The sequence below is a fragment of the Cinclus cinclus genome, chromosome 3, assembly GCF_963662255.1.
Source record: "Cinclus cinclus chromosome 3, bCinCin1.1, whole genome shotgun sequence".
In the NCBI taxonomy this organism is placed as follows: Eukaryota; Metazoa; Chordata; class Aves; order Passeriformes; family Cinclidae; genus Cinclus; species Cinclus cinclus.
Window position 1 is genome coordinate 23,152,658 of NC_085048.1, and position 8,169 is coordinate 23,160,826.

Below are 8,169 nucleotides of genomic sequence, written 5' to 3' on the forward strand. Positions count from 1 at the left end.
GGAATAATTCTTTCTTCATGGATGTTTGGCTTGAAATCTGGATTTTACATTGCAGTGTTGTTGGCATTGTTTATCTCACACTTTCCCATTTGAGGCTGATCTATAGAAGTACTTTAACTTGGCTTCTTCTTTTAGGTGTACAAATAAAAGTTACTGCATCTTTTCCAAACTTGAGTAATTGCACCCAACAGTAGATATGTAAAACGCTTTTTATCATTTGATGTTTATAATCTTCCCTTTGCACTCACAGTGGTAGTCCTTTGGGTATCATCAGCCACAAAACAAATGGAGACAGCTTTTTTCCCTTTTTTTTCAAATTAGGTTACTGCTGTTACTAGGCAAGATCCCTAAGGTCTCACTGAGCTATGCTTCTCCAGGCAGGCTTGGCAAGACATATCCTAACCCACGCTGCCTGATGACAACCACTATGAGATACCAGTCTCACCACACACTGGGGGCTCCTCTAGCACATGTCTGTGGAAGATTCCTGGCTCATCTGCACTGGAGGAGCACCAAAAAAACCCTCAGAGGAGACAAAAGATCTGGCTTCATAATCAACCAAGCATGAAATTCAGTACTTGTGTATCACTAAGTGTGGGAAGACCTTAGGAAAGGGAAGGAAAACAACATCTGAACTGTTAAAAATGTTACTTCTGATAGATGTATAAGATGAGTTGGTAATCATTACCAGAGGTTGCTTAATAGTGGGTGGTCCTCCTTAGTGGATGTACCAACTCTAATGAGCTCTGATGAGGAAAAGGTCAGAATCTTGATAGGAAAGTGCTGGAACAAGAACTTTGTTTTGAAGGCCCAAGCCTGATCACCACTTTTTCTCAGTAGTACTTGTGTAAGCAATGCTCCTGATGTTAATGTGATTATCTAAAGGCAGAAGGAGTACTCATACAAATAAGGGCTGGGATGCATGCCTAGTAATCCGTCTAATCTGGCACTCTCTCTCCTTCAGCTGCACTAGATGTGTTCCAGCAGATGACTCTCAAATAATATTCCAAAATACACTGATATCCTGGGGGAAATTCTATCATAGCATACAAAATCTTTCCTGAGACATGAGTATTCATCAAGTTATATGCAGACAAAGCAGAGGGATCTCAGGGGAAAGTGCAACATCAGGAGGGCTATAGTTCAGTCTAAGAATCCCCATCTATGTACTGATATTATGTGGACTGTCCTAAAAGTGTATGCTTCCTTAATAGGCTACAAAGCAGTGTTAGTGACCTATGGCTCAGATCTCACTGAAGTAAGAGAACCCTGAGGTATCATCTTCAAAAATTAAAATACAAACTCCTACCAACATTGCGTTTATCCTCACATAGCTGTGGACACAAAATCAAAGCCCTGAAAAGAACATAAAGGATGTCTTGGTGGGTTAGACCAACATCCAACTACACCCAGTATCTTTTCTTTAATAACAAGAGATACTATGTAAAGAGAATAAGCCAGGCATATACATTTCCTTTATTCTCCTCCAGCACCCACAATCATTTTATTAGGGATGTTAGGGAGCACATCTCTACTAAATTATGTTTGCATCTCTCTGTGAATATACAGGCTATTTAACTGTTCAGTCTCCTTTCCAGTGTGCTGACCATTTGCTTCCAAAACCTCTGTCAGCAGTAAATTACACAAGTTCACTATATCTGCTACATTAAAAAAAATACATTCACTTTTATCTTTTCCAAACCAATTTCCTACTGGTTTCAATGACTGCCCCTACTTCTAGTTCTGCAGAATTTGGAGAATTTAGAAAACATCAATCTTTATTCACTCTACCCACTGCCTTGATTTTATAAATCATGCTGTGGGTAGCTTTACTTCCTTGTATTTGATCCCTGAGAGTACGGAATGTGGGTTTGAGTGGGACTGTCCCTCCACCTTTCACTCCCTTCTTCAATACGTAAGCAAGGATCATCTCTAAGGATCAGATCTAAGACTGCAGTTTCAGGACAAAAATGTCAGCAGTGACCTAAATTTTCTGATTTGTCATCATGGCTCACCACAGAGTTCACCGAGTGCCAGGCATGGTTCAAGGGAGTGACTGAGAATGGGGAATTCAGCAACTGAAATAAGTTATTGCAAAATCACAGCCTGAGCCACTCTCTGTGTTCCCCATAAAAGCTAGGATCTCAGAGACCCCCTCCTTCTGGATGTTGTATCTTACTTTCCCTTCTTTTTAATGTGAGAACGAACTGAAGGATGCCTGTGATGTGGTTACTCCTGTCCACAAACCTGCCTATACTGGATCTGAACAAGGCTCAGCCAGCTCATGCTCCTGTCTTGGTTGATGGCCATGGGTGGGAGAGAAAGAGTTAGAACAGTGGGCATGAACTGATGGCTAGGAAAGAGTAAGGACAGGACATGTATATATGAACTTTCATCCTAAAGTTTCCCTAGCTGCAAACTGTTTTTCAGACCAGGAAGCTTTGAGGCACATACACGTTTTAGGTAATTCTCAGTGTATCTGGTAAATCTGGAAAGGGCAAGAGATCCTGTGCCTATGTCCTTCAGCGAGCTGGTGTCTGAAAAACTTGTCTCTCAGTATGTGCAGGTGAAAATAGACCCTTCTGTACAAGCACATAGTGGTGAGAGGTATCAGAGACCTGCTCTCTATCATAGGATGACAAATATTAGGGAAAGAGTCTGACAATATACACATTAAAATCCCTCCTTTGACCCAAGAAACTTTCATTCTCATTAGTTATTTTCAACCAGCTGAAAACACCAAACAATGACTAATAACCCACTTCAAATAACTTTGAAAGCCCTTAAGAGTTTCACTCTGACTTCATGAACTACTTTAAAATCCACATGCTTATTATAAAGATGGAAAATTTGGGATATATCAGAAGCAGAGCACAGATAGTGGTCCTAATCTGGATTTAGTTAGACCAAGGATTTGTGAGATACTGAAGAGGAAAAGCTCTGTTTCTTCAGACAAAATCTATCATCTGAAAACCAAACCACTACACTGAGCAGAACCCAAGGCAGTTTAATCACGCACTCTTAAGACCACCTACGGCCCTTTGATTATACCTGGTGAGCAGAAACAATCTAACATATGCTTTCTCAAATCACTGTATATCACAGCCCCATACTTGCACTTTGTTTCCATTGACCTCTCCATCTTTACATGCAGCTAGAATCTAATTCCTCACGCTAATATTGTGGATATTGTCAGCTTGCAAGCCCACAGGAAGGTTTCTGTGGGCTTGTACCTTATTTCAGTGTTTGCTGGACTCAGCATCTGGAAAGATTCATGAGATACCACTGACCAACCATAATTATGAGTTACATTTTCCCAAATTTACCAAGAATTTCAGTTGATGCCATACCTAATGGTTTCTTGCAGGCAAAGTTTCCTGACAAGTCAAAGAAAATGCACAGCTTCAGGTTATCTCACTTTTTTTTGCTGATGCCTACAGACACTCTCCCCAACCTACCACCCAGTCATACAATCCCATCTCTTCCTTTGTGTTCTGATGCTTTGTAAACACTCCTGACTTAACTAATGTAAACAAATGACTGATGGAATGAATTCAGCAAAAAAGTGATACATTTTTCTGCCTGGTTATGTTTCTGTTGGGCTACTGATTTGACTCAGTCATTGAGGACTGGGAGAGATGGAGCAAAACTCAACAACTACTTCACAAAATAACAGACCGGAACACAAAACTGGAAATGAAGAGGCCTGTTAAACTTGAGCACCATCTCCTATGAAATCACTGCCCAAGAACCCATCTATTTTTCCTTGGCAGGTTTTAGTCTCCATATTCATAAATGTTTAGTTCATAGAAAAGGCCTTAAATTTGTGTGGCTGCCTGTTAGATTACTTCATAGTTATTAAAAGCAGTATCTCTGCCTTTTACTATTTGATTGATGATTCTAGATCTAAGCTTTCATACTGAATTTTCAAGGAAATGACACCTCAGAACTACAGTGTAATAACCCACAAAGTAAGACCAGGAAGCCATACATCAATCTCCTCAGCTTTTTAAAATAACCTTCTGTTACTTTGACACCACTGTCCTTCTCACTGCTTAATTATGTATGTGTATATAAAAGCTTACAAAATTTATCTTTAACAGTCACTTTTTTCTACTAGAACATAACTATTGACTTCTTCCTTCATTAACTACAGATTATCAAAACTGAAGCCTCTGAACCTGTATTTTTGAAACAGTATTTTGTCTCCTCCTCCATAAATCCACCCAATGAGGAGAACAAAAATATTCTAGAACCGCACCTGTCTCAGGGTGCTTAGCTGCTCTCTTCTCCCCATCTCAGCACATTTTCTTCTGTCTGTGGGATTTCAGAGGCGCTCTTCCATTCCACAGATCCCTTCTGGTATCACGTTATGTTCTGGGATAGCAATTAGCATTAAATCTTGCTTGAAGCTTATGACTATGAGTAGCCCTTAGTGCTAATACAGGAAGACCAACAAAAAGCACAAACAGCTTACTGCAGAGAGGGGTCTTTTTATGTGCTTCATCCTGCCAACACCTTCTCTAACAACAGGTAGCCTCAGCAAAAATGTTCCAGGGGAGGGAGATGGGTTGTATTATGCATGTCCCTTAGAGGTTTCTTGTTTTAGACACAACATAAGCAAAGCAAGGCACAAGCTCAGACTTCCTCAGGGAAGAATGCCTACATTCAGGTGAGAATGTAGCTGGGGCTAACACAACATCACACATAATGAATACAGGTGAAGCTTTCTAAGGATAGGGCTGTACAATTTTAAGAAGCCTCCACTCAACACTTTTAACTGTTCTTCTCTTCAGGTCACATTTTTCTGAAGATGGAAAAATATATCCCTAAAACTAATGCAATTTGCTTGCCAGATTTGAAAGTTTGTTTTTCCAAAGCAAAGAGATAATACAGGCTGCTCAGTGAAATGGTTATGTTTATAATGGACAAAACCGTGTATTTTTGCCTAAATTCATCCTTGCAGTTGGCTTGATTACTGTAAATAGAACTTTCCAAAACCAAAGCAAACAAATCATAATACAAAACAAAATAACCAAAACAAACTAAAGTAAAACAGCTGGAAGCAGACACCCAACGGGAATTTCAGCTCAGATTGGCAGCAACAAGAAAGTGAAAACTATACTAGAAAGCACACAGCAACAGTAACATTGGCTATGCTGATAGCTCACTATATATTTTTATTTACATATTGTTATAGCTCACTGTAAGGACTGAGGTGTTTGATTTGTCATGTTACCAAAAAACTAATTTAATTAATTCTTCTATTCAAAACCTCTCCCATCTGTGCTGTAAAATGCAGCAACCATTTCACATCAGACAACAGTTATGTAAACCCTTAAGGAAAACAGTACCAAATACTTTTTGTAATTGAAAGTCAAAGGGAACATAACAAGCAGCATATAATTATGTGAACTCAAATTTTACTTAGACTTCAGTGTTACCCAGTCTGCTTAAGTGATGAGTATCATTGAATAATGATACCAGTAACCACAACTGGTCATTATCCTAGATGTACCAAAAGATACTATATTTGTTGCACTTTGGAATCCCCTCAAATAGAGTTGCATGGCTCTGCTCCATTTAATTCTCTGTTTATTTTACTGTGCTTTTCAAGAGCCGCAAGTCTCATAATATTTCATAATACTTAAGATTTCTGGATTCCAGCTTATGAATCCACTTTTTGTTTGTATTTTGGAGCCATCCTGCCCTCAAGTGTCCCATGTTTGTTTTCCAAAGTTGCTGTACCTTCAGTCTTCCTTCCCACAAACACTGTGGTGAGATAAAGAGAGCAGTTCTGTTTTCCACTGAGCAGACAGACTTGGACAGCTCACATGGAGTGGGTTTGTGCTGCAGTAGTTAAACACCACCAGAAAAAAAAACAAAGGGAATGTCAGGAGTGGAAATTAGATACACTAACCCTAATGAGAATTCTGATTTGCTTTCCAGTTAGCTCTTTGGAGCGGAAAACTCCCACACCTTTTAGCAAAGAAATCTAAAGGAAACACAGGATTTTGGCAGAGATTTTCAAATGACCCCTGAAGAAGGCAGGTATCCAAGTTCTATCACACAGCATTGTGAGTCTTTCCCTGTTGTGGCCATATTTATGCTCAGTCTGTTTGTGAGAACAAGGGAAGTATGGGGAATGTCACATACAGGCACCCCCGTATCACCCCTGAAGGACATGTCCTGTGCTGGTCAAGAATCACTCACTTCAGAAAAAGCTAAAGAAACACTAGGGAGCGGGACAAAATATGGACAAAAATAGCTTGTGGTGGAATAGGTCCAGCAAACAGGGCTAGCAGACAAGAAGTCAGGGTGTTAAAATAACCACATCAAGCAGTTTTGCAAATTAGCTACGTGTTTAGTATCAGAGCGTTGGGGCTTGTGCCTGATGTTACCCTGACAAACACATCTGAGCATTCAACCTACATGCCTGCTCACCTGACTTCATGCAGCAGCCTTCAGACTTTCAACAAACACAAGCAAGGAGAGAGAGAAACCTGCTTATGAGTGGGGCAGGGGGCAGAAGGGTGTCTGGCACAGCTATGAGTGCCCATTGCTGGGTCACAGGTGACTATGGGGGCTGCTGGCAGCAGACCCTCACCCTGCCCCTGCCCAGGTCTCTGAGGGATGGGTGCGCTTTAGGGACAAGTGTATCTGCAGATGGAACTCCTTCATTTGAGTTCTTCCATCCCAAACACGGCAAGGCAATGGGGGTTGGTCTTAAAAGACTAAAATATCCACGGACCTTTCCAGAGCCTGAAGGGCTGGATAAGGAGTCTCAAGTAGGAGATGCCCACCCTGGAGCGGGGCACAGTCACAGAGGGGCCCCAACAAACAGCGTGCTGCCCCGGCACCTACACCAGCACAGCCACAACGCACAGAACCACAGGACTGACGGGGGTGGAAGGGACCCATGTAGATCATCTAGTCCATTACTAGCACCATGCTCTGTCCAATTGAGCCGAAACTTCGTCTGGTTTAGTTTACGGCCATTGCTCCTTGTCCTGTTGCTGTGCACTACCAGAAAGTCTGGCACCACCCTCTCAACACCCAGCTTTGATTTATATGCGTGAATGGGATCTTCTCTCATTCTTCTCTAGACAGAACAGACCCAACTCCTGCAGTCTCTCTTCATAAAAGAGATCTTCGATCCCTAGTCATCCTTATAGCCTCCGCTGGACTCTCTCCAGCAGTTCCATGTCTCTCTTTTACTGCGGAGCCCAAAACTGGACACAGCACTCCGCTAGGGCCGAGTACGGGGGGGTGAGGGGGGTAGAATCACCTCCCACTGGCCACGCTCTTCCCGATGCACACTGTGTACCACTGCCCTGCTGGCCGCAAGGTCACTGCCGGCTCATTGCCACCCTCTTGTCCCCCGCCGCCCGGCCCCGCCTGCGGCGCTGCGGGCGAGCCGAGGCAGGCCGAGGCAGGCCGGGCCTGGCCGCGGCCATGACAGCGATACGCACGCTCCTTCCGCCGCCGAGGGGCTGAGCCGAGGCCGCGGCGGCTCGGCCCGGCCTGCGCGCCGCGGAGCCCGGCGGGCACGGGAGGCGGGGCTGGGGCCGGGGCCGGGGCAGGGCGGCGCGGCGGGACGAGGTACGGCGGGGCTGAGCTGCGGCGGGGGGGCGAGCAGGCGGCTGGGTGGTGCGCCCGCCTTCGCCCGGGGGCTGCGCCGCGGCGCTGGGAAGAGAGATGCGGGCTGCGGGCCCGGGCGGGAGGCGGCTACGAAGGCCAGGCACATCAAAGGACCGGGGATCCCTGTCCCCTGCATCCCTGGCCCCCACTTCTTCAAACCCCGTTCGCCGGAGTGCCGTGGCCCCTAAAACTATCTTTTGTCCCGAGGGGTTACGATCTGGGGAGGAGTGGGCTCTCTGCGAGTTGCTGACTTTAAATACTAAAGGGTTGACATGAAATGCTGAGTGAGCGCTCTTTGCTACCACCCTTTAACACTCTGGTCAAGGACACGCACACTGAGATATAAAGAAGGATGTGCTTAATTAAGTGTGTGCTTAAGTTGGGAGGGGGAGGGAAAAGGTGTGTCCCACTGTCTGATGGGAGGCAGGCCGAGGTGCTGCAGAGAGCTGCCATTCGTGCTTTTACACAGTGTGAGAGATTGAAGGCCTTTTTGGTTCGTTGTGATAGATAGATAGATAGCCTTGAAAC